The sequence below is a fragment of the Solea senegalensis genome, unplaced genomic scaffold (assembly GCF_019176455.1).
Source record: "Solea senegalensis isolate Sse05_10M unplaced genomic scaffold, IFAPA_SoseM_1 scf7180000015039, whole genome shotgun sequence".
Lineage (NCBI taxonomy): Eukaryota > Metazoa > Chordata > Actinopteri > Pleuronectiformes > Soleidae > Solea > Solea senegalensis.
The window spans coordinates 27,319-49,389 of record NW_025321203.1 but is presented as its reverse complement, the minus strand read 5'-3'; the positions used below and the strand labels follow the sequence as shown (position 1 = coordinate 49,389).

At 45.9% G+C, this 22,071-nt stretch overlaps 29 non-coding genes across 29 annotated transcripts; 16 read left to right on the top strand and 13 right to left on the bottom strand.

Moving 5' to 3' along the window:
* Positions 1-230: 230 nt before the first annotated feature.
* On the bottom strand, positions 231-302 carry trnaq-cug. The gene has a single exon. It is a non-coding gene; the product is annotated as a tRNA-Gln (tRNA).
* Positions 303-942: 640 nt separating this feature from the next.
* On the top strand, positions 943-1,014 carry trnap-agg. Its single transcript has one exon. It is a non-coding gene; the product is annotated as a tRNA-Pro (tRNA).
* A 692-nt stretch (positions 1,015-1,706) lies between these two features.
* Positions 1,707-1,778, top strand: trnap-ugg. The gene has a single exon. It is a non-coding gene; the product is annotated as a tRNA-Pro (tRNA).
* A 328-nt stretch (positions 1,779-2,106) lies between these two features.
* trnal-cag lies at positions 2,107-2,189 on the bottom strand. Its single transcript has one exon. It is a non-coding gene; the product is annotated as a tRNA-Leu (tRNA).
* Positions 2,190-3,258: 1,069 nt separating this feature from the next.
* On the top strand, positions 3,259-3,330 carry trnap-agg. Its single transcript has one exon. It is a non-coding gene; the product is annotated as a tRNA-Pro (tRNA).
* Positions 3,331-4,022: 692 nt separating this feature from the next.
* On the top strand, positions 4,023-4,094 carry trnap-ugg. The gene has a single exon. It is a non-coding gene; the product is annotated as a tRNA-Pro (tRNA).
* Positions 4,095-4,422: 328 nt separating this feature from the next.
* trnal-cag lies at positions 4,423-4,505 on the bottom strand. Its single transcript has one exon. It is a non-coding gene; the product is annotated as a tRNA-Leu (tRNA).
* A 1,069-nt stretch (positions 4,506-5,574) lies between these two features.
* On the top strand, positions 5,575-5,646 carry trnap-agg. Its single transcript has one exon. It is a non-coding gene; the product is annotated as a tRNA-Pro (tRNA).
* A 692-nt stretch (positions 5,647-6,338) lies between these two features.
* trnap-ugg lies at positions 6,339-6,410 on the top strand. The gene has a single exon. It is a non-coding gene; the product is annotated as a tRNA-Pro (tRNA).
* Positions 6,411-6,738: 328 nt separating this feature from the next.
* trnal-cag lies at positions 6,739-6,821 on the bottom strand. The gene has a single exon. It is a non-coding gene; the product is annotated as a tRNA-Leu (tRNA).
* Positions 6,822-7,717: 896 nt separating this feature from the next.
* trnaq-cug lies at positions 7,718-7,789 on the bottom strand. Its single transcript has one exon. It is a non-coding gene; the product is annotated as a tRNA-Gln (tRNA).
* A 640-nt stretch (positions 7,790-8,429) lies between these two features.
* trnap-agg lies at positions 8,430-8,501 on the top strand. Its single transcript has one exon. It is a non-coding gene; the product is annotated as a tRNA-Pro (tRNA).
* Positions 8,502-9,193: 692 nt separating this feature from the next.
* Positions 9,194-9,265, top strand: trnap-ugg. The gene has a single exon. It is a non-coding gene; the product is annotated as a tRNA-Pro (tRNA).
* Positions 9,266-9,593: 328 nt separating this feature from the next.
* Positions 9,594-9,676, bottom strand: trnal-cag. Its single transcript has one exon. It is a non-coding gene; the product is annotated as a tRNA-Leu (tRNA).
* Positions 9,677-10,437: 761 nt separating this feature from the next.
* trnap-agg lies at positions 10,438-10,509 on the top strand. Its single transcript has one exon. It is a non-coding gene; the product is annotated as a tRNA-Pro (tRNA).
* A 692-nt stretch (positions 10,510-11,201) lies between these two features.
* Positions 11,202-11,273, top strand: trnap-ugg. Its single transcript has one exon. It is a non-coding gene; the product is annotated as a tRNA-Pro (tRNA).
* A 328-nt stretch (positions 11,274-11,601) lies between these two features.
* trnal-cag lies at positions 11,602-11,684 on the bottom strand. Its single transcript has one exon. It is a non-coding gene; the product is annotated as a tRNA-Leu (tRNA).
* Positions 11,685-12,579: 895 nt separating this feature from the next.
* trnaq-cug lies at positions 12,580-12,651 on the bottom strand. The gene has a single exon. It is a non-coding gene; the product is annotated as a tRNA-Gln (tRNA).
* Positions 12,652-13,291: 640 nt separating this feature from the next.
* On the top strand, positions 13,292-13,363 carry trnap-agg. The gene has a single exon. It is a non-coding gene; the product is annotated as a tRNA-Pro (tRNA).
* Positions 13,364-14,055: 692 nt separating this feature from the next.
* Positions 14,056-14,127, top strand: trnap-ugg. Its single transcript has one exon. It is a non-coding gene; the product is annotated as a tRNA-Pro (tRNA).
* Positions 14,128-14,455: 328 nt separating this feature from the next.
* On the bottom strand, positions 14,456-14,538 carry trnal-cag. The gene has a single exon. It is a non-coding gene; the product is annotated as a tRNA-Leu (tRNA).
* Positions 14,539-15,433: 895 nt separating this feature from the next.
* On the bottom strand, positions 15,434-15,505 carry trnaq-cug. Its single transcript has one exon. It is a non-coding gene; the product is annotated as a tRNA-Gln (tRNA).
* A 640-nt stretch (positions 15,506-16,145) lies between these two features.
* trnap-agg lies at positions 16,146-16,217 on the top strand. Its single transcript has one exon. It is a non-coding gene; the product is annotated as a tRNA-Pro (tRNA).
* Positions 16,218-16,909: 692 nt separating this feature from the next.
* Positions 16,910-16,981, top strand: trnap-ugg. Its single transcript has one exon. It is a non-coding gene; the product is annotated as a tRNA-Pro (tRNA).
* A 1,298-nt stretch (positions 16,982-18,279) lies between these two features.
* trnaq-cug lies at positions 18,280-18,351 on the bottom strand. Its single transcript has one exon. It is a non-coding gene; the product is annotated as a tRNA-Gln (tRNA).
* Positions 18,352-19,486: 1,135 nt separating this feature from the next.
* On the bottom strand, positions 19,487-19,558 carry trnaq-cug. The gene has a single exon. It is a non-coding gene; the product is annotated as a tRNA-Gln (tRNA).
* Positions 19,559-20,186: 628 nt separating this feature from the next.
* trnap-agg lies at positions 20,187-20,258 on the top strand. Its single transcript has one exon. It is a non-coding gene; the product is annotated as a tRNA-Pro (tRNA).
* Positions 20,259-20,950: 692 nt separating this feature from the next.
* trnap-ugg lies at positions 20,951-21,022 on the top strand. The gene has a single exon. It is a non-coding gene; the product is annotated as a tRNA-Pro (tRNA).
* A 328-nt stretch (positions 21,023-21,350) lies between these two features.
* Positions 21,351-21,433, bottom strand: trnal-cag. The gene has a single exon. It is a non-coding gene; the product is annotated as a tRNA-Leu (tRNA).
* Positions 21,434-22,071: the final 638 nt, after the last annotated feature.

Here is a 22,071-nt window from a genome sequence, read left to right as displayed (position 1 = left end):
CTGTTCTCTTACGAGCCAAATGATACTCCAGCAGGTGAGGCACACAGCTTTTAGTCAGCTTCCCCACCCCATTATACCAAAGGGGGCACTGAAGCAGGATCTGTTGGGAGGCTTTCGGACTTCTGAGCTGCTCACATCAACAGGACAAACTTGCAGTCTTTTTCCAAGCTATGCCTCATTTCATTCTTCATCAATTTGGCAAGTGTAAATCCCAGGTTTTGTTCAAAGTCAGGCTCCACCGAGATTTGAACTCAGATTGCTGGATTCAGAGTCCAGAGTGCTAACCATTACACCATGGAACCACTGGGAAGCCACTGGTGGAGTTGAAATGTTTTTTTAAAGTGTATACAGTCAGGAAGGCCCTGCATTCAGGTGACGGTCTTTCCCTGGAGTGGTGGGTGAGAATCCTACGTCTCTCGGTAAAACTTTTCATCTGGATTGTGGTCTGGGCTGTTTCACGAAACATCATACCACTCTGGTCAGAAGCTGGATATTTTTTACACTTTATTCTGTGAGGTGTCTCTCAGGTGACCCCAACGACGGTCATTCCCAACTTGACTCAGTTGAAACTAACTACCCGGAAGTGGGTCAGAGTGTGAACGACCTGCGTTGTTCAATGTAACGTTCTCTTTACATGTATCCAGCCTATAGAGGCTAAATACCTGGATTTCTTTCTGTCCACAAGACAGTCAGAAGTGAAGAAGCCTCGTGGATGAGCGTTAAAACATCTTCAACCTAACTCCAGCAAGTCTAGATGTCTACAGCAAACTCCTGACAATGACCTGGATGACTAAGAACCTTCACAGACAGAACAAAAAACACAGTCCAACAGTATCTTTTACCAATTTCCTTTTTCTTTTTAACTTCATCTGGTGATATTGTAATATTTCTCACATAAAATCTGTAACAGGACACCTACATAGAATATGGCGCAAAGATTGTGGCTCGTTGGTCTAGGGGTATGATTCTCGCTTAGGGTGCGAGAGGTCCCGGGTTCAAATCCCGGACGAGCCCCGTTCTTCTGTGAGGACGTCACGCTCTCCTGCAACCTCTGTTTAGTTGGCCTTGCGATGGCAGCGAAAGGTCCTGGGTTCAAATCTCGGAAAAGCCTTTCACAGAGTAGTGTTTCAGCCGTTGAGTTTGTCCTTGCCAAATATACTGACTTTCAGCCAAAGTGAGAATTATACCTCAAGACCAACAAAAGTTGCACATTTCTCCAGGGAAGCATGTCTTCTATCTGTGTCCTGACTCACACAGTCAAGACAAGCCCTTAACGGCACTATCTCATCTATAAATTCCGTCCTTACTAACGCAAGTTGTTTGTGACTGTGGTGGTATTGCATATTTAAAGTGGCAAACTCTATGAACCTGTGAACCATGATCAATAGGGATCTTGAATGAAAGTGAAGACGTCTGAGAAATAAAGAGATAGCAGACATGCTTCCCTGGAGAAATGTGTAACTTTTGTTGGTCTTGAGGTATAATTCTCACTTTGGCTGAAAGAGGTCCCACATTCAAAATCCCACACAAAACATTCACTGAACTGTTGCAAGCATAAATCCTCATCAATGTAAGTCCTTTGTGACTGAGGTGGAATTGCGGGTTTGCAGATGTAGACTCAAAAGCTCTGTGACCCATTCTTGACGAGTATTTCTCACATAAAATCTGTACCAGGACACCTACATAGAATATGGCACAAAGCTTGTGGCTCGTTGGTCTAGGGGTATGATTCTCGCTTTGGGTGCGAGAGGTCCCGGGTTCAAATCCCGGACGAGCCCTCTGCAGGTGTGGTCCAACTGTAACATTTGGAAGCTTCCCACCTCGTTGGACTTGCGGTATGATTCTTGCAGAAAGGCCTTTCAGACAGCACTGTTTCAACCATGAAAGTAGTCCAGTCTTTGCCAAATGTAGTTAATGTAACAAAGCTTTTATGTCACATGCTTAAAGAGTCGTTTAATTTGCACACGCACACCAAATGCAGGGAACTCGAGGAGCAGTGGGGCCGAGTTGTTTGCTATGGGTTATGCCAGTTGTTGACGTGTCTGGGTATTTGAGATCCCAACTGTTCTGTTATGAGGCTAATTCCGGCTGCCCCAAAAGGTATCCTGTCAGAAGTGGGATTCGAACCCACGCCTCCATGGGAGACTGCGACCTGAACGCAGCGCCTTGGACCGCTCGGCCATCCTGACTTGGCAGGTGGCGGCGACATGTCCAGACCGGGCTGCCCATTTGCATCTGCAGAACAAAAGATACTCTTTTGATGACGAGAATGTCCACATTCTGGCCAAGGGGGACACATGGTCTGGAAGAGGAATGAAATCATCTTCTTTTTTTAACCTAGAAAACCATCACACAACAGAGAAGGTGGCCTAAGACACCAACTATTAGTCACCTACAATGCTGCCCTTAGCTCTTTTCCATTAGGGGTCAACACTCAACCACTGACAAACAAAGGTGAACGCCAACACACATTAGCAGAGTGTGTCTCTTGGATGAGAGGTGAAATGTCTTCAACATACCTCAAGCAAGACCACTTGATAAAAAGAAAATGAATGCAATGGCTTCACTCTGGACTCTGGATTCAGAGTCCAGAGTGCTAACCATTACACCATGGAACCACTGGGAAGCCACTGGTGGAGTTGAAATGTTTTTTTAAAGTGTATACAGTCAGGAAGGCCCTGCATTCAGGTGACGGTCTTTCCCTGGAGTGGTGGGTGAGAATCCTACGTCTCTCGGTAAAACTTTTCATCTGGATTGTGGTCTGGGCTGTTTCACGAAACATCATACCACTCTGGTCAGAAGCTGGATATTTTTTACACTTTATTCTGTGAGGTGTCTCTCAGGTGACCCCAACGACGGTCATTCCCAACTTGACTCAGTTGAAACTAACTACCCGGAAGTGGGTCAGAGTGTGAACGACCTGCGTTGTTCAATGTAACGTTCTCTTTACATGTATCCAGCCTATAGAGGCTAAATACCTGGATTTCTTTCTGTCCACAAGACAGTCAGAAGTGAAGAAGCCTCGTGGATGAGCGTTAAAACATCTTCAACCTAACTCCAGCAAGTCTAGATGTCTACAGCAAACTCCTGACAATGACCTGGATGACTAAGAACCTTCACAGACAGAACAAAAAACACAGTCCAACAGTATCTTTTACCAATTTCCTTTTTCTTTTTAACTTCATCTGGTGATATTGTAATATTTCTCACATAAAATCTGTAACAGGACACCTACATAGAATATGGCGCAAAGATTGTGGCTCGTTGGTCTAGGGGTATGATTCTCGCTTAGGGTGCGAGAGGTCCCGGGTTCAAATCCCGGACGAGCCCCGTTCTTCTGTGAGGACGTCACGCTCTCCTGCAACCTCTGTTTAGTTGGCCTTGCGATGGCAGCGAAAGGTCCTGGGTTCAAATCTCGGAAAAGCCTTTCACAGAGTAGTGTTTCAGCCGTTGAGTTTGTCCTTGCCAAATATACTGACTTTCAGCCAAAGTGAGAATTATACCTCAAGACCAACAAAAGTTGCACATTTCTCCAGGGAAGCATGTCTTCTATCTGTGTCCTGACTCACACAGTCAAGACAAGCCCTTAACGGCACTATCTCATCTATAAATTCCGTCCTTACTAACGCAAGTTGTTTGTGACTGTGGTGGTATTGCATATTTAAAGTGGCAAACTCTATGAACCTGTGAACCATGATCAATAGGGATCTTGAATGAAAGTGAAGACGTCTGAGAAATAAAGAGATAGCAGACATGCTTCCCTGGAGAAATGTGTAACTTTTGTTGGTCTTGAGGTATAATTCTCACTTTGGCTGAAAGAGGTCCCACATTCAAAATCCCACACAAAACATTCACTGAACTGTTGCAAGCATAAATCCTCATCAATGTAAGTCCTTTGTGACTGAGGTGGAATTGCGGGTTTGCAGATGTAGACTCAAAAGCTCTGTGACCCATTCTTGACGAGTATTTCTCACATAAAATCTGTACCAGGACACCTACATAGAATATGGCACAAAGCTTGTGGCTCGTTGGTCTAGGGGTATGATTCTCGCTTTGGGTGCGAGAGGTCCCGGGTTCAAATCCCGGACGAGCCCTCTGCAGGTGTGGTCCAACTGTAACATTTGGAAGCTTCCCACCTCGTTGGACTTGCGGTATGATTCTTGCAGAAAGGCCTTTCAGACAGCACTGTTTCAACCATGAAAGTAGTCCAGTCTTTGCCAAATGTAGTTAATGTAACAAAGCTTTTATGTCACATGCTTAAAGAGTCGTTTAATTTGCACACGCACACCAAATGCAGGGAACTCGAGGAGCAGTGGGGCCGAGTTGTTTGCTATGGGTTATGCCAGTTGTTGACGTGTCTGGGTATTTGAGATCCCAACTGTTCTGTTATGAGGGTAATTCCGGCTGCCCCAAAAGGTATCCTGTCAGAAGTGGGATTCGAACCCACGCCTCCATGGGAGACTGCGACCTGAACGCAGCGCCTTGGACCGCTCGGCCATCCTGACTTGGCAGGTGGCGGCGACATGTCCAGACCGGGCTGCCCATTTGCATCTGCAGAACAAAAGATACTCTTTTGATGACGAGAATGTCCACATTCTGGCCAAGGGGGACACATGGTCTGGAAGAGGAATGAAATCATCTTCTTTTTTTAACCTAGAAAACCATCACACAACAGAGAAGGTGGCCTAAGACACCAACTATTAGTCACCTACAATGCTGCCCTTAGCTCTTTTCCATTAGGGGTCAACACTCAACCACTGACAAACAAAGGTGAACGCCAACACACATTAGCAGAGTGTGTCTCTTGGATGAGAGGTGAAATGTCTTCAACATACCTCAAGCAAGACCACTTGATAAAAAGAAAATGAATGCAATGGCTTCACTCTGGACTCTGGATTCAGAGTCCAGAGTGCTAACCATTACACCATGGAACCACTGGGAAGCCACTGGTGGAGTTGAAATGTTTTTTTAAAGTGTATACAGTCAGGAAGGCCCTGCATTCAGGTGACGGTCTTTCCCTGGAGTGGTGGGTGAGAATCCTACGTCTCTCGGTAAAACTTTTCATCTGGATTGTGGTCTGGGCTGTTTCACGAAACATCATACCACTCTGGTCAGAAGCTGGATATTTTTTACACTTTATTCTGTGAGGTGTCTCTCAGGTGACCCCAACGACGGTCATTCCCAACTTGACTCAGTTGAAACTAACTACCCGGAAGTGGGTCAGAGTGTGAACGACCTGCGTTGTTCAATGTAACGTTCTCTTTACATGTATCCAGCCTATAGAGGCTAAATACCTGGATTTCTTTCTGTCCACAAGACAGTCAGAAGTGAAGAAGCCTCGTGGATGAGCGTTAAAACATCTTCAACCTAACTCCAGCAAGTCTAGATGTCTACAGCAAACTCCTGACAATGACCTGGATGACTAAGAACCTTCACAGACAGAACAAAAAACACAGTCCAACAGTATCTTTTACCAATTTCCTTTTTCTTTTTAACTTCATCTGGTGATATTGTAATATTTCTCACATAAAATCTGTAACAGGACACCTACATAGAATATGGCGCAAAGATTGTGGCTCGTTGGTCTAGGGGTATGATTCTCGCTTAGGGTGCGAGAGGTCCCGGGTTCAAATCCCGGACGAGCCCCGTTCTTCTGTGAGGACGTCACGCTCTCCTGCAACCTCTGTTTAGTTGGCCTTGCGATGGCAGCGAAAGGTCCTGGGTTCAAATCTCGGAAAAGCCTTTCACAGAGTAGTGTTTCAGCCGTTGAGTTTGTCCTTGCCAAATATACTGACTTTCAGCCAAAGTGAGAATTATACCTCAAGACCAACAAAAGTTGCACATTTCTCCAGGGAAGCATGTCTTCTATCTGTGTCCTGACTCACACAGTCAAGACAAGCCCTTAACGGCACTATCTCATCTATAAATTCCGTCCTTACTAACGCAAGTTGTTTGTGACTGTGGTGGTATTGCATATTTAAAGTGGCAAACTCTATGAACCTGTGAACCATGATCAATAGGGATCTTGAATGAAAGTGAAGACGTCTGAGAAATAAAGAGATAGCAGACATGCTTCCCTGGAGAAATGTGTAACTTTTGTTGGTCTTGAGGTATAATTCTCACTTTGGCTGAAAGAGGTCCCACATTCAAAATCCCACACAAAACATTCACTGAACTGTTGCAAGCATAAATCCTCATCAATGTAAGTCCTTTGTGACTGAGGTGGAATTGCGGGTTTGCAGATGTAGACTCAAAAGCTCTGTGACCCATTCTTGACGAGTATTTCTCACATAAAATCTGTACCAGGACACCTACATAGAATATGGCACAAAGGTTGTGGCTCGTTGGTCTAGGGGTATGATTCTCGCTTTGGGTGCGAGAGGTCCCGGGTTCAAATCCCGGACGAGCCCTCTGCAGGTGTGGTCCAACTGTAACATTTGGAAGCTTCCCACCTCGTTGGACTTGCGGTATGATTCTTGCAGAAAGGCCTTTCAGACAGCACTGTTTCAACCATGAAAGTAGTCCAGTCTTTGCCAAATGTAGTTAATGTAACAAAGCTTTTATGTCACATGCTTAAAGAGTCGTTTAATTTGCACACGCACACCAAATGCAGGGAACTCGAGGAGCAGTGGGGCCGAGTTGTTTGCTATGGGTTATGCCAGTTGTTGACTTGTCTGGGTATTTGAGATCCCAACTGTTCTGTTATGAGGGTAATTCCGGCTGCCCCAAAAGGTATCCTGTCAGAAGTGGGATTCGAACCCACGCCTCCATGGGAGACTGCGACCTGAACGCAGCGCCTTGGACCGCTCGGCCATCCTGACTTGGCAGGTGGCGGCGACATGTCCAGACCGGGCTGCCCATTTGCATCTGCAGAACAAAAGATACTCTTTTGATGACGAGAATGTCCACATTCTGGCCAAGGGGGACACATGGTCTGGAAGAGGAATGAAATCATCTTCTTTTTTTAACCTAGAAAACCATCACACAACAGAGAAGGTGGCCTAAGACACCAACTATTAGTCACCTACAATGCTGCCCTTAGCTCTTTTCCATTAGGGGTCAACACTCAACCACTGACAAACAAAGGTGAACGCCAACACACATTAGCAGAGTGTGTCTCTTGGATGAGAGGTGAAATGTCTTCAACATACCTCAAGCAAGACCACTTGATAAAAAGAAAATGAATGCAATGGCCGTGAAAGGTCCTGGGTTCAAATCCCAGAAAAGCCTTTCACACAGCAGTGTTTCAACCATGAAGTTTGTCCTTGCCAAATGTACTGAATGTGACAGACGTGGTAACGCAAGTTTGAAGAGGGTGGAATTTAGTAGTTCAATTTGCGCACACACACCAGTGGGCAAACACATCAAACGCAAGGCAAGGAAACTGGGCCTGCGTAAACCACGGCAGCAATGGGTGTGAATGGGCGCGAGTTGTTTGCTTATGGGGTATGCCAGTCCTTGACGTGTGCAGGGATTTGAACCACCAACTGTTCTCTTACGAGCCAAATGATACTCCAGCAGGTGAGGCACACAGCTTTTAGTCAGCTTCCCCACCCCATTATACCAAAGGGGGCACTGAAGCAGGATCTGTTGGGAGGCTTTCGGACTTCTGAGCTGCTCACATCAACAGGACAAACTTGCAGTCTTTTTCCAAGCTATGCCTCATTTCATTCTTCATCAATTTGGCAAGTGTAAATCCCAGGTTTTGTTCAAAGTCAGGCTCCACCGAGATTTGAACTCAGATTGCTGGATTCAGAGTCCAGAGTGCTAACCATTACACCATGGAACCACTGGGAAGCCACTGGTGGAGTTGAAATGTTTTTTTAAAGTGTATACAGTCAGGAAGGCCCTGCATTCAGGTGACGGTCTTTCCCTGGAGTGGTGGGTGAGAATCCTACGTCTCTCGGTAAAACTTTTCATCTGGATTGTGGTCTGGGCTGTTTCACGAAACATCATACCACTCTGGTCAGAAGCTGGATATTTTTTACACTTTATTCTGTGAGGTGTCTCTCAGGTGACCCCAACGACGGTCATTCCCAACTTGACTCAGTTGAAACTAACTACCCGGAAGTGGGTCAGAGTGTGAACGACCTGCGTTGTTCAATGTAACGTTCTCTTTACATGTATCCAGCCTATAGAGGCTAAATACCTGGATTTCTTTCTGTCCACAAGACAGTCAGAAGTGAAGAAGCCTCGTGGATGAGCGTTAAAACATCTTCAACCTAACTCCAGCAAGTCTAGATGTCTACAGCAAACTCCTGACAATGACCTGGATGACTAAGAACCTTCACAGACAGAACAAAAAACACAGTCCAACAGTATCTTTTACCAATTTCCTTTTTCTTTTTAACTTCATCTGGTGATATTGTAATATTTCTCACATAAAATCTGTAACAGGACACCTACATAGAATATGGCGCAAAGATTGTGGCTCGTTGGTCTAGGGGTATGATTCTCGCTTAGGGTGCGAGAGGTCCCGGGTTCAAATCCCGGACGAGCCCCGTTCTTCTGTGAGGACGTCACGCTCTCCTGCAACCTCTGTTTAGTTGGCCTTGCGATGGCAGCGAAAGGTCCTGGGTTCAAATCTCGGAAAAGCCTTTCACACAGTAGTGTTTCAGCCGTTGAGTTTGTCCTTGCCAAATATACTGACTTTCAGCCAAAGTGAGAATTATACCTCAAGACCAACAAAAGTTGCACATTTCTCCAGGGAAGCATGTCTTCTATCTGTGTCCTGACTCACACAGTCAAGACAAGCCCTTAACGGCACTATCTCATCTATAAATTCCGTCCTTACTAACGCAAGTTGTTTGTGACTGTGGTGGTATTGCATATTTAAAGTGGCAAACTCTATGAACCTGTGAACCATGATCAATAGGGATCTTGAATGAAAGTGAAGACGTCTGAGAAATAAAGAGATAGCAGACATGCTTCCCTGGAGAAATGTGTAACTTTTGTTGGTCTTGAGGTATAATTCTCACTTTGGCTGAAAGAGGTCCCACATTCAAAATCCCACACAAAACATTCACTGAACTGTTGCAAGCATAAATCCTCATCAATGTAAGTCCTTTGTGACTGAGGTGGAATTGCGGGTTTGCAGATGTAGACTCAAAAGCTCTGTGACCCATTCTTGACGAGTATTTCTCACATAAAATCTGTACCAGGACACCTACATAGAATATGGCACAAAGCTTGTGGCTCGTTGGTCTAGGGGTATGATTCTCGCTTTGGGTGCGAGAGGTCCCGGGTTCAAATCCCGGACGAGCCCTCTGCAGGTGTGGTCCAACTGTAACATTTGGAAGCTTCCCACCTCGTTGGACTTGCGGTATGATTCTTGCAGAAAGGCCTTTCAGACAGCACTGTTTCAACCATGAAAGTAGTCCAGTCTTTGCCAAATGTAGTTAATGTAACAAAGCTTTTATGTCACATGCTTAAAGAGTCGTTTAATTTGCACACGCACACCAAATGCAGGGAACTCGAGGAGCAGTGGGGCCGAGTTGTTTGCTATGGGTTATGCCAGTTGTTGACGTGTCTGGGTATTTGAGATCCCAACTGTTCTGTTATGAGGCTAATTCCGGCTGCCCCAAAAGGTAACCTGTCAGAAGTGGGATTCGAACCCACGCCTCCATGGGAGACTGCGACCTGAACGCAGCGCCTTGGACCGCTCGGCCATCCTGACTTGGCAGGTGGCGGCGACATGTCCAGACCGGGCTGCCCATTTGCATCTGCAGAACAAAAGATACTCTTTTGATGACGAGAATGTCCACATTCTGGCCAAGGGGGACACATGGTCTGGAAGAGGAATGAAATCATCTTCTTTTTTTAACCTAGAAAACCATCACACAACAGAGAAGGTGGCCTAAGACACCAACTATTAGTCACCTACAATGCTGCCCTTAGCTCTTTTCCATCTCTCGGTAAAACTTTTCATCTGGATTGTGGTCTGGGCTGTTTCACGAAACATCATACCACTCTGGTCAGAAGCTGGATATTTTTTACACTTTATTCTGTGAGGTGTCTCTCAGGTGACCCCAACGACGGTCATTCCCAACTTGACTCAGTTGAAACTAACTACCCGGAAGTGGGTCAGAGTGTGAACGACCTGCGTTGTTCAATGTAACGTTCTCTTTACATGTATCCAGCCTATAGAGGCTAAATACCTGGATTTCTTTCTGTCCACAAGACAGTCAGAAGTGAAGAAGCCTCGTGGATGAGCGTTAAAACATCTTCAACCTAACTCCAGCAAGTCTAGATGTCTACAGCAAACTCCTGACAATGACCTGGATGACTAAGAACCTTCACAGACAGAACAAAAAACACAGTCCAACAGTATCTTTTACCAATTTCCTTTTTCTTTTTAACTTCATCTGGTGATATTGTAATATTTCTCACATAAAATCTGTAACAGGACACCTACATAGAATATGGCGCAAAGATTGTGGCTCGTTGGTCTAGGGGTATGATTCTCGCTTAGGGTGCGAGAGGTCCCGGGTTCAAATCCCGGACGAGCCCCGTTCTTCTGTGAGGACGTCACGCTCTCCTGCAACCTCTGTTTAGTTGGCCTTGCGATGGCAGCGAAAGGTCCTGGGTTCAAATCTCGGAAAAGCCTTTCACAGAGTAGTGTTTCAGCCGTTGAGTTTGTCCTTGCCAAATATACTGACTTTCAGCCAAAGTGAGAATTATACCTCAAGACCAACAAAAGTTGCACATTTCTCCAGGGAAGCATGTCTTCTATTTGTGTCCTGACTCACACAGTCAAGACAAGCCCTTAACGGCACTATCTAATGTATAAATTCCGTCCTTACTAACGCAAGTTGTTTGTGACTGTGGTGGTATTGCATATTTAAAGTGGCAAACTCTATGAACCTGTGAACCATGATCAATAGGGATCTTGAATGAAAGTGAAGACGTCTGAGAAATAAAGAGATAGCAGACATGCTTCCCTGGAGAAATGTGTAACTTTTGTTGGTCTTGAGGTATAATTCTCACTTTGGCTGAAAGAGGTCCCACATTCAAAATCCCACACAAAACATTCACTGAACTGTTGCAAGCATAAATCCTCATCAATGTAAGTCCTTTGTGACTGAGGTGGAATTGCGGGTTTGCAGATGTAGACTCAAAAGCTCTGTGACCCATTCTTGACGAGTATTTCTCACATAAAATCTGTACCAGGACACCTACATAGAATATGGCACAAAGCTTGTGGCTCGTTGGTCTAGGGGTATGATTCTCGCTTTGGGTGCGAGAGGTCCCGGGTTCAAATCCCGGACGAGCCCTCTGCAGGTGTGGTCCAACTGTAACATTTGGAAGCTTCCCACCTCGTTGGACTTGCGGTATGATTCTTGCAGAAAGGCCTTTCAGACAGCACTGTTTCAACCATGAAAGTAGTCCAGTCTTTGCCAAATGTAGTTAATGTAACAAAGCTTTTATGTCACATGCTTAAAGAGTCGTTTAATTTGCACACGCACACCAAATGCAGGGAACTCGAGGAGCAGTGGGGCCGAGTTGTTTGCTATGGGTTATGCCAGTTGTTGACGTGTCTGGGTATTTGAGATCCCAACTGTTCTGTTATGAGGCTAATTCCGGCTGCCCCAAAAGGTATCCTGTCAGAAGTGGGATTCGAACCCACGCCTCCATGGGAGACTGCGACCTGAACGCAGCGCCTTGGACCGCTCGGCCATCCTGACTTGGCAGGTGGCGGCGACATGTCCAGACCGGGCTGCCCATTTGCATCTGCAGAACAAAAGATACTCTTTTGATGACGAGAATGTCCACATTCTGGCCAAGGGGGACACATGGTCTGGAAGAGGAATGAAATCATCTTCTTTTTTTAACCTAGAAAACCATCACACAACAGAGAAGGTGGCCTAAGACACCAACTATTAGTCACCTACAATGCTGCCCTTAGCTCTTTTCCATTAGGGGTCAACACTCAACCACTGACAAACAAAGGTGAACGCCAACACACATTAGCAGAGTGTGTCTCTTGGATGAGAGGTGAAATGTCTTCAACATACCTCAAGCAAGACCACTTGATAAAAAGAAAATGAATGCAATGGCCGTGAAAGGTCCTGGGTTCAAATCCCAGAAAAGCCTTTCACACAGCAGTGTTTCAACCATGAAGTTTGTCCTTGCCAAATGTACTGAATGTGACAGACGTGGTAACGCAAGTTTGAAGAGGGTGGAATTTAGTAGTTCAATTTGCGCACACACACCAGTGGGCAAACACATCAAACGCAAGGCAAGGAAACTGGGCCTGCGTAAACCACGGCAGCAATGGGTGTGAATGGGCGCGAGTTGTTTGCTTATGGGGTATGCCAGTCCTTGACGTGTGCAGGGATTTGAACCACCAACTGTTCTCTTACGAGCCAAATGATACTCCAGCAGGTGAGGCACACAGCTTTTAGTCAGCTTCCCCACCCCATTATACCAAAGGGGGCACTGAAGCAGGATCTGTTGGGAGGCTTTCGGACTTCTGAGCTGCTCACATCAACAGGACAAACTTGCAGTCTTTTTCCAAGCTATGCCTCATTTCATTCTTCATCAATTTGGCAAGTGTAAATCCCTGTTTTGTTCAAAGTCAGGCTCCACCGAGATTTGAACTCAGATTGCTGGATTCAGAGTCCAGAGTGCTAACCATTACACCATGGAACCACTGGGAAGCCACTGGTGGAGTTGAAATGTTTTTTTAAAGTGTATACAGTCAGGAAGGCCCTGCATTCAGGTGACGGTCTTTCCCTGGAGTGGTGGGTGAGAATCCTACGTCTCTCGGTAAAACTTTTCATCTGGATTGTGGTCTGGGCTGTTTCACGAAACATCATACCACTCTGGTCAGAAGCTGGATATTTTTTACACTTTATTCTGTGAGGTGTCTCTCAGGTGACCCCAACGACGGTCATTCCCAACTTGACTCAGTTGAAACTAACTACCCGGAAGTGGGTCAGAGTGTGAACGACCTGCGTTGTTCAATGTAACGTTCTCTTTACATGTATCCAGCCTATAGAGGCTAAATACCTGGATTTCTTTCTGTCCACAAGACAGTCAGAAGTGAAGAAGCCTCGTGGATGAGCGTTAAAACATCTTCAACCTAACTCCAGCAAGTCTAGATGTCTACAGCAAACTCCTGACAATGACCTGGATGACTAAGAACCTTCACAGACAGAACAAAAAACACAGTCCAACAGTATCTTTTACCAATTTCCTTTTTCTTTTTAACTTCATCTGGTGATATTGTAATATTTCTCACATAAAATCTGTAACAGGACACCTACATAGAATATGGCGCAAAGATTGTGGCTCGTTGGTCTAGGGGTATGATTCTCGCTTAGGGTGCGAGAGGTCCCGGGTTCAAATCCCGGACGAGCCCCGTTCTTCTGTGAGGACGTCACGCTCTCCTGCAACCTCTGTTTAGTTGGCCTTGCGATGGCAGCGAAAGGTCCTGGGTTCAAATCTCGGAAAAGCCTTTCACACAGTAGTGTTTCAGCCGTTGAGTTTGTCCTTGCCAAATATACTGACTTTCAGCCAAAGTGAGAATTATACCTCAAGACCAACAAAAGTTGCACATTTCTCCAGGGAAGCATGTCTTCTATCTGTGTCCTGACTCACACAGTCAAGACAAGCCCTTAACGGCACTATCTCATCTATAAATTCCGTCCTTACTAACGCAAGTTGTTTGTGACTGTGGTGGTATTGCATATTTAAAGTGGCAAACTCTATGAACCTGTGAACCATGATCAATAGGGATCTTGAATGAAAGTGAAGACGTCTGAGAAATAAAGAGATAGCAGACATGCTTCCCTGGAGAAATGTGTAACTTTTGTTGGTCTTGAGGTATAATTCTCACTTTGGCTGAAAGAGGTCCCACATTCAAAATCCCACACAAAACATTCACTGAACTGTTGCAAGCATAAATCCTCATCAATGTAAGTCCTTTGTGACTGAGGTGGAATTGCGGGTTTGCAGATGTAGACTCAAAAGCTCTGTGACCCATTCTTGACGAGTATTTCTCACATAAAATCTGTACCAGGACACCTACATAGAATATGGCACAAAGCTTGTGGCTCGTTGGTCTAGGGGTATGATTCTCGCTTTGGGTGCGAGAGGTCCCGGGTTCAAATCCCGGACGAGCCCTCTGCAGGTGTGGTCCAACTGTAACATTTGGAAGCTTCCCACCTCGTTGGACTTGCGGTATGATTCTTGCAGAAAGGCCTTTCAGACAGCACTGTTTCAACCATGAAAGTAGTCCAGTCTTTGCCAAATTTAGTTAATGTAACAAAGCTTTTATGTCACATGCTTAAAGAGTCGTTTAATTTGCACACGCACACCAAATGCAGGGAACTCGAGGAGCAGTGGGGCCGAGTTGTTTGCTATGGGTTATGCCAGTTGTTGACGTGTCTGGGTATTTGAGATCCCAACTGTTCTGTTATGAGGCTAATTCCGGCTGCCCCCAAAGGTAACCTGTCAGAAGTGGGATTCGAACCCACGCCTCCATGGGAGACTGCGACCTGAACGCAGCGCCTTGGACCGCTCGGCCATCCTGACTTGGCAGGTGGCGGCGACATGTCCAGACCGGGCTGCCCATTTGCATCTGCAGAACAAAAGATACTCTTTTGATGACGAGAATGTCCACATTCTGGCCAAGGGGGACACATGGTCTGGAAGAGGAATGAAATCATCTTCTTTTTTTAACCTAGAAACCCATCACACAACAGAGAAGGTGGCCTAAGACACCAACTATTAGTCACCTACAATGCTGCCCTTAGCTCTTTTCCATTAGGGGTCAACACTCAACCACTGCCAAACAAAGGTGAACGCCAACACACATTAGCAGAGTGTGTCTCTTGGATGAGAGGTGAAATGTCTTCAACATACCTCAAGCAAGACCACTTGATAAAAAGAAAATGAATGCAATGGCCGTGAAAGGGCCTGGGTTCAAATCCCAGAAAAGCCTTTCACACAGCAGTGTTTCAACCATGAAGTTTGTCCTTGCCAAATGTACTGAATGTGACAGACGTGGTAACGCAAATTTGAAGAGGGTGGAATTTAGTAGTTCAATTTGCGCACACACACCAGTGGGCAAACACATCAAACGCAAGGCAAGGAAACTGGGCCTGCGTAAACCACGGCAGCAATGGGTGTGAATGGGCGCGAGTTGTTTGCTTATGGGGTATGCCAGTCCTTGACGTGTGCAGGGATTTGAACCACCAACTGTTCTCTTACGAGCCAAATGATACTCCAGCAGGTGAGGCACACAGCTTTTAGTCAGCTTCCCCACCCCATTATACCAAAGGGGGCACTGAAGCAGGATCTGTTGGGAGGCTTTCGGACTTCTGAGCTGCTCACATCAACAGGACAAACTTGCAGTCTTTTTCCAAGCTATGCCTCATTTCATTCTTCATCAATTTGGCAAGTGTAAATCCCTGTTTTGTTCAAAGTCAGGCTCCACCGAGATTTGAACTCAGATTGCTGGATTCAGAGTCCAGAGTGCTAACCATTACACCATGGAACCACTGGGAAGCCACTGGTGGAGTTGAAATGTTTTTTTAAAGTGTATACAGTCAGGAAGGCCCTGCATTCAGGTGACGGTCTTTCCCTGGAGTGGTGGGTGAGAATCCTACGTCTCTCGGTAAAACTTTTCATCTGGATTGTGGTCTGGGCTGTTTCACGAAACATCATACCACTCTGGTCAGAAGCTGGATATTTTTTACACTTTATTCTGTGAGGTGTCTCTCAGGTGACCCCAACGACGGTCATTCACAACTTGACTCAGTTGAAACTAACTACCCGGAAGTGGGTCAGAGTGTGAACGACCTGCGTTGTTCAATGTAACGTTCTCTTTACATGTATCCAGCCTATAGAGGCTAAATACCTGGATTTCTTTCTGTCCACAAGACAGTCAGAAGTGAAGAAGCCTCGTGGATGAGCGTTAAAACATCTTCAACCTAACTCCAGCAAGTCTTGTTGTCCACAGCAAACTCCTGACAATGATCTGGATGTCTAAGAACCTTCACAGACAGAACATAAAACATAGTCCAACAGTATCTTTTCCCAATTTCCCTCGTCTTTTTAACTTAATCTGGTGATATTGTAATAGTTCTCACATACAATCTGTAACAGGACACCTACATAGAAAATGGCGCAAGGTTCGTGGCTCGTTGGTCTAGGGGTATGATTCTCGCTTAGGGTGCGAGAGGTCCCGGGTTCAAATCCCGGACGAGCCCCGTTCTTCTGTGAGGACGTCACGCTCTCCTGCAACCTCTGTTTAGTTGGCCTTGCGATGGCAGCAAAAGGTCCTGGGTTCAAATCTCGGAAAAGCCTTTCACAGAGTAGTGTTTCAGCCGTTGAGTTTGTCCTTGCCAAATATACTGACTTTCAGCCAAAGTGAGAATTATACCTCAAGACCAACAAAAGTTGCACATTTCTCCAGGGAAGCATGTCTTCTATCTGTGTCCTGAGTCACACAGTCAAGACAAGCCCTTAACGGCACTATCTCATCTATAAATTCCGTCCTTACTAACGCAAGTTGTTTGTGACTGTGGTGGTATTGCATATTTAAAGTGGCAAACTCTATGAACCTGTGAACCATGATCAATAGGGATCTTGAATGAAAGTGAAGACGTCTGAGAAATAAAGAGATAGCAGACATGCTTCCCTGGAGAAATGTGTAACTTTTGTTGGTCTTGAGGTATAATTCTCACTTTGGCTGAAAGAGGTCCCACATTCAAAATCCCACACAAAACATTCACTGAACTGTTGCAAGCATAAATCCTCATCAATGTAAGTCCTTTGTGACTGAGGTGGAATTGCGGGTTTGCAGATGTAGACTCAAAAGCTCTGTGACCCATTCTTGACGAGTATTTCTCACATAAAATCTGTACCAGGACACCTACATAGAATATGGCACAAAGCTTGTGGCTCGTTGGTCTAGGGGTATGATTCTCGCTTTGGGTGCGAGAGGTCCCGGGTTCAAATCCCGGACGAGCCCTCTGCAGGTGTGGTCCAACTGTAACATTTGGAAGCTTCCCACCTCGTTGGACTTGCGGTATGATTCTTGCAGAAAGGCCTTTCAGACAGCACTGTTTCAACCATGAAAGTAGTCCAGTCTTTGCCAAATGTAGTTAATGTAACAAAGCTTTTATGTCACATGCTTAAAGAGTCGTTTAATTTGCACACGCACACCAAATGCAGGTAACTCGAGGAGCAGTGGGGCCGAGTTGTTTGCTATGGGTTATGCCAGTTGTTGACGTGTCTGGGTATTTGAGATCCCAACTGTTCTGTTATGAGGGTAATTCCGGCTGCCCCAAAAGGTATCCTGTCAGAAGTGGGATTCGAACCTACGCCTCCATGGGAGCCTGCGACCTGAACGCAGCGCCTTGGACCAGCTTCTCGCCATCCTGGACTTGGCAGGTGGCGCAAGCACATGTCCAGACCGGCTTATTTGCATCGCAGAACAAAAAGATACCTTTTGATGACTCCAGAATGTCCACATTCTGGCCAAGGGGGACACATGGTCTGGAAGAGTGAATGAAATCATCTTCTTTTAACCCAGAAAACCATCACACACAACAGAGAAGGCAGGCCTAAGACACCAACTATTAGTCACCTACAATGCTGCCCTTAGCTCTTTTCCATTAGGGGTCAACACTCAACCACTGACAAACAAAGGTGAACGCCAACACACATTAGCAGAGTGTGTCTCTTGGATGAGAGGTGAAATGTCTTCAACATACCTCAAGCACGACCACTTGATAAAAAGAAAATGAATGCAATGGCCGTGAAAGGTCCTGGGTTCAACCCCAGAAGCCTTCACAGCAGCCTCAACCATGAAGTTGTCCTGCCAAATGTACTGAATGTGACAGACGGGAATTAAATTTGAAGAGGGTGGAATTTAGTAGTTCAATTTATGCCATCACACACCAGCGGGCAAACACATCAAACGCGAAGGCAGGCGAAACTGGGCTCATGTGAACCACGGCAGCAATGGGTGTGAATGTGGGCGCGAAGCTGTTTTTATGGGGTATGCCAGTCCTGACGCAGCAGGGATTTGAACCACCAACCGTTCCCTTCACGGCCAAAATCGATACTCCAGCAGGTGAGGCACACAGTTTTAGTCAGCCTCACCCCATTATACCAAAGGGGGCACTGAAGCAGGATCTGTTGGGAGGCTTTCGGACTTCTGAGCTGCTCACATCAACAGGACAAACTTGCAGTCTTTTTCCAAGCTATGCCTCATTTCATTCTTCATCAATTTGGCAAGTGTAAATCCCTGTTTTGTTCAAAGTCAGGCTCCACCGAGATTTGAACTCAGATTGCTGGATTCAGAGTCCAGAGTGCTAACCATTACACCATGGAACCACTGGGAAGCCACTGGTGGAGTTGAAATGTTTTTTTAAAGTGTATACAGTCAGGAAGGCCCTGCATTCAGGTGACGGTCTTTCCCTGGAGTGGTGGGTGAGAATCCTACGTCTCTCGGTAAACCTTTTCATCTGGATTGTGGTCTGGGCTGTTTCACGAAACATCATACCACTCTGGTCAGAAGCTGGATATTTTTTACACTTTATTCTGTGAGGTGTCTCTCAGGTGACCCCAACGACGGTCATTCCCAACTTGACTCAGTTGAAACTAACTACCCGGAAGTGGGTCAGAGTGTGAACGACCTGCGTTGTTCAATGTAACGTTCTCTTTACATGTATCCAGCCTATAGAGGCTAAATACCTGGATTTCTTTCTGTCCACAAGACAGTCAGAAGTGAAGAAGCCTCGTGGATGAGCGTTAAAACATCTTCAACCTAACTCCAGCAAGTCTTGTTGTCCACAGCAAACTCCTGACAATGATCTGGATGTCTAAGAACCTTCACAGCCAGAACATAAAACATAGTCCAACAGTATCTTTTCCCAATTTCCCTTGTCTTTTTAACTTAATCTGGTGATATTGTAATAGTTCTCACATACAATCTGTAACAGGACACCTACATAGAAAATGGCGCAAGGTTCGTGGCTCGTTGGTCTAGGGGTATGATTCTCGCTTAGGGTGCAAGAGGTCCCGGGTTCAAATCCCGGACGAACCCTATACAGCCCCCGTTCTTCTGTCAGGACGTCACGCTCTCTGCGGTGAAACACAGTGGGCAAACACATCAAACGCGAAGGGCAGCGAAACTGGGCCCGCGTAAAACCACGGCAGCAATGGGGTGTGAATACGCTGAAGTTGCTTGCTTATGGGGTATGCCAGTCCTGACGGTGCAGCAATTTGAACCACCAACCGTTCTCTTACGAGCCAAATGATACCCAGCAGGTGAGGCAATAATAGCTTTTAGTCAGCTTTCCCTACCCCATTATACCAAAGGGGGCACTGAAGCAGGATCTGTTGGGAGGCTTTCGGACTTCTGAGCTGCTCACATCAACAGGACAAACTTGCAGTCTTTTTCCAAGCTATGCCTCATTTCATTCTTCATCAATTTGGCAAGTGTAAATCCCAGGTTTTGTTCAAAGTCAGGCTCCACCGAGATTTGAACTCAGATTGCTGGATTCAGAGTCCAGAGTGCTAACCATTACACCATGGAACCACTGGGAAGCTACTGGTGGAGTTGAAATGTTTTTTTAAAGTGTATACAGTCAGGAAGGCCCTGCATTCAGGTGACGGTCTTTCCCTGGAGTGGTGGGTGAGAATCCTACGTCTCTCGGTAAAACTTTTCATCTGGATTGTGGTCTGGGCTGTTTCACGAACCATCATACCACTCTGGTCAGAAGCTGGATATTTTTTACACTTTATTCTGTGAGGTGCTCCCCAGGTGACCCCACCCACGTCATTCCTAACTTGACTCCAGTTGAAAACTAACTACCCGGTCAGAGCGTGAACCACTCCGCGCTGTTCAATGTAACGTTTTCTTTGCTACGCCCGTTTCCGTAGTGCCAAAATGCCCCTGATTTCTCGTCCACATACCGCAGTGAAGAAGCCTCGTGGATGAGCGTTAAAACATCTTCAACCTAACTCCAGCAAGTCTAGATGTCTACAGCAAACTCCTGACAATGACCTGGATGACTAAGAACCTTCACAGACAGAACAAAAAACACAGTCCAACAGTATCTTTTACCAATTTCCTTTTTCTTTTTAACTTCATCTGGTGATATTGTAATATTTCTCACATAAAATCTGTAACAGGACACCTACATAGAATATGGCGCAAAGATTGTGGCTCGTTGGTCTAGGGGTATGATTCTCGCTTAGGGTGCGAGAGGTCCCGGGTTCAAATCCCGGACAAGCCCCGTTCTTCTGTGAGGACGTCACGCTCTCCTGCAACCTCTGTTTAGTTGGCCTTGCGATGGCAGCGAAAGGTCCTGGGTTCAAATCTCGGAAAAGCCTTTCACAGAGTAGTGTTTCAGCCGTTGAGTTTGTCCTTGCCAAATATACTGACTTTCAGCCAAAGTGAGAATTATACCTCAAGACCAACAAAAGTTGCACATTTCTCCAGGGAAGCATGTCTTCTATCTGTGTCCTGACTCACACAGTCAAGACAAGCCCTTAACGGCACTATCTCATCTATAAATTCCGTCCTTACTAACGCAAGTTGTTTGTGACTGTGGTGGTATTGCATATTTAAAGTGGCAAACTCTATGAACCTGTGAACCATGATCAATAGGGATCTTGAATGAAAGTGAAGACGTCTGAGAAATAAAGAGATAGCAGACATGCTTCCCTGGAGAAATGTGTAACTTTTGTTGGTCTTGAGGTATAATTCTCACTTTGGCTGAAAGAGGTCCCACATTCAAAATCCCACACAAAACATTCACTGAACTGTTGCAAGCATAAATCCTCATCAATGTAAGTCCTTTGTGACTGAGGTGGAATTGCGGGTTTGCAGATGTAGACTCAAAAGCTCTGTGACCCATTCTTGACGAGTATTTCTCACATAAAATCTGTACCAGGACACCTACATAGAATATGGCACAAAGCTTGTGGCTCGTTGGTCTAGGGGTATGATTCTCGCTTTGGGTGCGAGAGGTCCCGGGTTCAAATCCCGGACGAGCCCTCTGCAGGTGTGGTCCAACTGTAACATTTGGAAGCTTCCCACCTCGTTGGACTTGCGGTATGATTCTTGCAGAAAGGCCTTTCAGACAGCACTGTTTCAACCATGAAAGTAGTCCAGTCTTTGCCAAATGTAGTTAATGTAACAAAGCTTTTATGTCACATGCTTAAAGAGTCGTTTAATTTGCACACGCACACCAAATGCAGGGAACTCGAGGAGCAGTGGGGCCGAGTTGTTTGCTATGGGTTATGCCAGTTGTTGACTTGTCTGGGTATTTGAGATCCCAACTGTTCTGTTATGAGGGTAATTCCGGCTGCCCCAAAAGGTATCCTGTCAGAAGTGGGATTCGAACCCACGCCTCCATGGGAGACTGCGACCTGAACGCAGCGCCTTGGACCGCTCGGCCATCCTGACTTGGCAGGTGGCGGCGACATGTCCAGACCGGGCTGCCCATTTGCATCTGCAGAACAAAAGATACTCTTTTGATGACGAGAATGTCCACATTCTGGCCAAGGGGGACACATGGTCTGGAAGAGGAATGAAATCATCTTCTTTTTTTAACCTAGAAAACCATCACACAACAGAGAAGGTGGCCTAAGACACCAACTATTAGTCACCTACAATGCTGCCCTTAGCTCTTTTCCATTAGGGGTCAACACTCAACCACTGACAAACAAAGGTGAACGCCAACACACATTAGCAGAGTGTGTCTCTTGGATGAGAGGTGAAATGTCTTCAACATACCTCAAGCAAGACCACTTGATAAAAAGAAAATGAATGCAATGGCCGTGAAAGGTCCTGGGTTCAAATCCCAGAAAAGCCTTTCACACAGCAGTGTTTCAACCATGAAGTTTGTCCTTGCCAAATGTACTGAATGTGACAGACGTGGTAACGCAAGTTTGAAGAGGGTGGAATTTAGTAGTTCAATTTGCGCACACACACCAGTGGGCAAACACATCAAACGCAAGGCAAGGAAACTGGGCCTGCGTAAACCACGGCAGCAATGGGTGTGAATGGGCGCGAGTTGTTTGCTTATGGGGTATGCCAGTTGA